We start from the raw sequence: 6,621 nt of genomic DNA, 5'->3' as shown, positions 1-6,621 counted from the left end.
CGTAATCACTTAGAGGATTAGAGGGATATCTATCTAAGTGGGAGTTCTTTAATTAATTTGATTAACTGAACTTAAATTTATCATGAAACTTAGTACCTGATTAGTATCTTGCTTGTTTATGTTTGATTGTAGATAGATGGCTCGTGTTGTTGTTCTGTTGAATTTTAATGCGTTCCTTGAGAAAACAAAGTTGAAAGATGATGGTAGCAATTACACGGACTGGGTCCGTAACTTGAGAATTATCCTCATTGCTGCACAGAAGAATTACGTCCTGGAAGCACCGCTGAGTGCCAGGCCTGCTGCAGGAGCAACGCCGGATGTTATGAACGTCTGGCAGAGCAAAGCTGATGACTACTCGATAGTTCAGTGTGCCATGCTTTACGGCTTAGAATCGGGACTTCAACGACGTTTTGAACGTCATGGAGCATATGAGATGTTCCAGGAGTTGAAGTTAATATTTCAAGCAAATGCCCGGATTGAGAGATATGAAGTCTCCAATAAGTTCTATAGCTGCAAGATGGAGGAGAACAGTTCTGTCAGTGAGCATATACTCAAAATGTCTGGGTATAATAATCACTTGATTCAATTGGGAGTTAATCTTCCAGATGATTGCGTCATTGACAGAATTCTTCAATCACTGCCACCAAGCTACAAGAGCTTCGTGATGAACTATAATATGCAAGGGATGAACAAGACTATTCCCGAGCTCTTCGCGATGCTGAAAGCTGCGGAGGTAGAAATCAAGAAGGAGCATCAAGTGTTGATGGTCAACAATACCACTAGTTTCAAGAAAAAGGGCAAAGGGAAGAAGAAGGGGAACTTCAAAAAGAATGGCAAGCAAGTTGCTACTCAAGAGAAGAAACCCAAACCTGGACCTAAGCCTGAAACTGAGTGCTTCTATTGCAAGCAGACTAGTCACTGGAAGCGGAACTGCCCCAAGTATTTGGCGGATAAGAAGGATGGCAAGGTGAACAAAGGTATATGTGATATACATGTTATTGATGTGTACCTTACTAATGCTCGCAGTAGCACCTGAGTATTTGATACTGGTTCTGTTGCTAATATTTGCAACTCGAAACAGGGACTACGGATCAAGCGAAGATTGGTTAAGGACGAGGTGACGATGCGCGTGGGAAACGGTTCCAAAGTCGATGTGATCGCAGTCGGCACGCTACCTCTACATCTACCTTCGGGATTAGTATTAGACCTAAATAATTGTTATTTGGTGCCAGCGTTAAGCATGAACATTATATCTGGATCTTGTTTGATGCGAGACGGTTATTCATTTAAATCAGAGAATAATGGTTGTTCTATTTATATGAGTAATATCTTTTATGGTCATGCATCCTTGAAGAGTGGTCTATTCTTGTTGAATCTCGATAGTAGTAACACACATATTCATAATGTTGAAGCCAAAAGATGCAGAGTTGATAATGAGAGTGCAACTTATTTGTGGCACTGTCGTTTAGGTCATATCGGTGTAAAGCGCATGAAGAAACTCCATTCTGATGGACTTTTTGGAACCACTTGATTATGAATCACTTGGTACTTGCGAACCGTGCCTCATGGGCAAGATGACCAAAACACCGCTCTCCGGTACTAAGGAGAGAGCAACAAATTTGTTGGAAATCATACATACAGATGTATGTGGTCCGATGAATATTGAGGCTCGTGGCGGATATCGTTATTTTCTCACCTTCACGGATGACTTAAGCAGATATGGATATATCTACTTAATGAAACACAAGTCTGAAACATTTGAAAAGTTCAAGGAATTTCAGAGTGAAGTTGAAAATCATCGTAACAAGAAAATAAGCAGATATGGATATATCTACTTATTCACGGCTACCTGTGACGCCCACCACCTTCCTACGACGCCACGGGTGGGGCGCCCACCACCTGCTCGATCCGCGGCGCGGCCTCCTTCCGTGCGCCCGGCCGGAGCGCTCAAAGGTGGGGGGCTGCTGGAGCTATTTAAACTAGGAGGAAGAACCTTAGGGCGAAATGGTGAGCAGCGGCGACCCCGGAGTATTTGGCGAGGCAGGCATCGGGCCGGAAATCCGCCGCGTCCACGACTGGGTTCCCGAGGGGTAAGTCTCGCCTCTTGTTTAGATTGAGCTTAGTTGTGCATTTGAACACTCGATTCGAGTAGGTTTTCCCAATTAGTGTGCTGATTGCGTCTTTGTTTTTCGCCGGTTAGGATGGAGTTGCGGTTTGCTTTCATGGTGCACATTAGAAGGGACCGATACATGTTCGATGCAAAGGATAAGAAGAAATACCAAGGAGGTTTTGATTATCGGTTGCCAATGGCTAGTAATTGGAGTTTCAGACAATTTGGGGAGGTAATTTGTAGCCAATATCCTTGGGGTTTGCTTGATGAAGTGGTATACAAATACTATGATGGGGAAAAGAATTGGGTGACAGTTAGTAATGATGAAGAGCTAGCTACTATGTTTGTTAGGCATAAAGAGAAAGATAATTTTCATGTGAGGCTGCAAGTTGATGTGCTTGAGTAGGCATTTGGACCTAGGATGGCGGGTGCAACATCTCGGGGAGAACCAAGTCATCGTAATGGCATCTCTAGCCAGAACAGTTCAGTTGGTGCACGGCGACGTGGTGGCTCGACAAGTGTGGGCAACAGCGGTAGGGTCCCCCTTGAAGCGGAGCCTGATGGCTACAATTCTGGGGTTGATGGAGAGAAGCTATATTCTGATGTTATTCGGAATTTACGACGGGCACCTCGGACTGAAAATCAAGATGAGGCTCACAATGCAGTCCGTGTGGATGATGACGCGATGGATGAGGACGAAGACCTTGCAGCTGTTGAATGGGACCCTTTGAACCCTCATATGGAAGAAGGTACAGTTTTTGCATCCATGAATGAGTGTAGAAATGCACTTGTGACATACTGCATCAAGGTAGAACGTACTTTCAAAGTTGACAAGAGTGATCAAGTACGTTACAGAGTGCACTGTCCGACTGAAGGTTGTCCATGGAGGCTGCTTGCATCTAAAATGCGGAATAGCACTAATGTTCAGGTCAAAGTGAACCCTTTTAAGCACACATGCCAGGAATCAACCCTTAGGAAGGATACAATCAGTAGAGCCAAGTCAAGATGGGTGGCAGAAGAAGTCAAGAAGTGGGTGAAAGAAAACCAGCAAGTGGGTCCAAAGGAATTGCAGAAGAACATCAAAGATAAGTTCAAGATAGATTTACCATACGTGAGGTTGTTCAATGGTAAACAACATGCTATGGATTCTATTTATGGTAACTGGCAGGAAAGTTTTCAATTGTTGTATTCATTCAAAGGTGAAGTGGAGAGGACAAGCCCAGGTAGTATTGTAGATATTGATCACCACACCGTGGAGTACACATTCAGGGGAGTGACAAAGACCAAGGAATGCTTTAGGAGGGTTTTTGTCTGCTTTGAGGCTTGTCGCCGGGGTTTTTTGGCAGGCTGCAGGCCTTATTTGGCTATTGATGCCACTTTTCTCACAGGGAGGTTTAAAGGACAGTTAGTAGCAGCTTGTGCAGTTGATGCACATAGTTTTGTATTTCCAGTTGCCTATGGTGTGCTGGAGACAGAGTCTGAGGAGAGCTGGACTTGGTTTTTGCATAATCTCCGCCGGGCTATTGCACATCCCAATGGGTTGGTCATTCATACAGATGCCTGCAAAGGTTTAGAAGTGGCCGTGGATAATGTGTTCCCTGGAGTAGAGCATAGGGAATGCATGCGTCACCTTGCTGCAAATTTCATGAAGAAATTCAAAGGAAAGGTGTATACCGACAATTTATGGCCAGCATCTTTGACATGCAGTGTGAAGAAGCACAACTACCACTTGAGGCAGTTATACATGAATCCCAAAGTGAAAGAATACTTGGAAACACACCACTCCAAGTTATGGGCCAGAAGCCAATTCAGTGAAGTGAGCAAAGTTGACTATGTGCACAATAATCTAGCAGAGTCTTTCAACTCAACGATCCGGAAACTAAAGGGTCATTATGTGGTGGATTTGCTTGACAGGATAAGGATAGAATACATGCAGAAATTTCATTATCGTGCAGGAATAGCCGAGGAAAAATTCATGGGCCACATTATCATCCCTGCCGTGATGAATGAACTGAAGCAGAAGACAACAGGCTTGGAAATGAACATGACTCTTTGCTCGGGTACCACAGCAGAGATATCATATTTGGATAAAGAGAAGAGGGAATGGAGATATCCAGTGGATTTAGAAGCTAGAACTTGCAGTTGTAGGCAATGGCAGATAACTGGGTTGCCATGCATTCATGCCTTGTTTTTCATCACTTCTCTCCCAGGTCCAGCAGGGAACATACATCAGTATGTGCATGATTACTACTCTGTTGCAAGGTTCAAAGCCACATATGCTTATGCCTTGCCTTCTATGGAGGGAAAACAACAATGGGACATGGTGGACCCTGGATTCAAGCTTTGCGCTCCAATTCTGAAGAGAGCAGCAGGTAGACCAAGGAGGAGTCGAAGCAGACCTCGCAGCGAAGGAGCTGGACTTGGAGCGAGGAAGCGTAAGTGCACAAGGTGTGGTGGGTCTGGTCATTTTGCTAAGTATTGTGATAACACAGTAGATCCAGCGTTCGGAGAGAGTTTCGATGAAGGCTTCGATGAAAATGTTGGTCAGCAGCTGGTTGCCTCAACAGATGATGAAAATGATGGTCAACAGCCGGTTGCATCAGATGAGGATTTTGACAAGGTTCCAAATGATGATGGTCAACAACCGCATGATTTTGACGATGATCCAAAATATCCTCCAAATAATGATTCAAGTGAGGCTCCAAATGGTGATCCAAGTGAGGCTCTAAATGGTGATCATGGTGATTCAAGTGAGGCTCCAAATGATGATCCAAGTGAGGCTCTAAATGGTGATCATGGTGATCCAAGTGAGGCTCCAAATGATGATCCAAGTGAGGCTCCAAATGGTGACCAACCTTCTGTTGTTGTGAGTTCTGCTAGGTATGTAAATCTTGCAATGGTCAAATACTATTGTACATCTATCACTTGACATGATCTCATTACCGTTTATGTTTTGCACAGCTCTATGGTAGGTTTGAAGAAGACACACAACGTATCGACAACCAAGAGAAGAAGAGAAGAAACAATGAGCACAAGGTGCACGAGGAGCAAAGTGATGGCAAGAAGCTCAAGGAACAGACAGAAGCCCCAACGCTATCTATGAATAATTATGAAACATTATGAATAAGGGATGATGTTGTATTATGAAACATTTATCACTTGACATGTTGTATTTCTGTTGGATGATGTTATGGTGAGCACATGGTTTGACATGATAGAAGTATGTTAGACATGATGTTTGAATGAGCACATGGTTTTTTCCTTTTTTGATTTTTTTTAAATTTGTTTTGCTCATTTGAATTCTGGTCAAACTTAACTTTGACCAAGATTTAAACAAGTGTAAAACATCAAAATGAAAAACTAAGCCTGGATACTTCTTAGTCAATCCAAAATGAAGTTGTGGTGAGCTTTTTGAAATTTTCATGAAAAATGTGCTAAAAAGAGGGGTCCAAAGGTAGGGTAAACGGCCTCATTTCGAAGCAAAAAAAATTTCGACCTTGTCTAAATCAGCCAAATAACTTTCCTACACATATATTCTATATGTATAGACTATGTGCGCTGGTTTTTCCATTTTTTGATTTTTTTAATTTGTTTTGCTCATTTGAATTCTGGTCAAACTTAACTTTGACCAAGATTTAAACAAGTGTAAAACATCAAAATGAAAAACTAAGCCTGGATCCTTCTTAGTCACTCCAAAATGAAGCTGTGGTTAGTTTTTTGAAATTTTCATGTTCATTTCCCCAAAACACTTCTTTTCACTTCATACAAGAGAGTTTGAGATACTCGAGGTATCATATAATACACATGAACTTATCATTTAAATGTACGTAAAGCTTGTTTATCAACTTAAATCGTTAGTATATGACATAAGAAGACTATGTGCGCAGGTTTTTTATTTTTCTGATTTTTATTTAATTTATTATGCTCATTTGAAATCTGGTCAAACATAGCTTTGACTGCTCCAAACCCCTCCCAAACCCCGCTAAACCTAGCGCTGAATAAGGACCGTTCATCTAACCCTAGCGGCGATCAAGGGCCGTCGATCTAACCCTTCTAGAAGGAATCTGCGGGGAGGAGGGGGGCGATCCGCGAGATACAATCTGATTGGCTGGGAGACCCATTGTTTTTTAACAAATACCAGGCGCGCTGGATGGACTGTTGGGCCGTCTCGTGCTCTGGGCCTGAGACCGCAGTAAATCGCCCGTCTCAGCCTTTCCAGGCCTTGCATGCATGGAGGCGACGACGTGGGTTTGCATGCACGGGAGGCGGCGACGTGAATGCATGCGAGCGAGGCGAGCGAGGCGCGCTAGGTGAGCTAGGCTAGCGAGGCGAGCTAGGTGGTTCAGTGCAGTGGTTCAGGGCAGCGATTCACATGCACCGCCCGGTCAAAGAGCTATGCAGTGATTCAGATGCACGCACGCGTCCCATGCATCGTTTTGTGCAAAAATTTAAGTGTGCAAAACGTAACGGATACACACACGCGTCCGGATTCACACACGCACCGTTCTCAT

The 6,621-nt window shown here is 43.5% G+C and overlaps 1 pseudogene; it reads left to right on the top strand.

Moving 5' to 3' along the window:
* Positions 1-2,004: 2,004 nt before the first annotated feature.
* LOC147963718 (uncharacterized) lies at positions 2,005-5,213 on the top strand (annotated as a pseudogene).
* The last annotated feature ends 1,408 nt before the right edge of the window (positions 5,214-6,621 follow it).

The sequence above is a fragment of the Triticum urartu genome, chromosome 6A (assembly GCF_056163025.1).
Source record: "Triticum urartu cultivar PI428250 chromosome 6A, HENAU_Tu73, whole genome shotgun sequence".
NCBI classification, from domain to species: Eukaryota; Viridiplantae; Streptophyta; class Magnoliopsida; order Poales; family Poaceae; genus Triticum; species Triticum urartu.
Note: the sequence above shows the minus strand (reverse complement) of the source record. Positions and strands in the feature narration are given on the sequence as shown.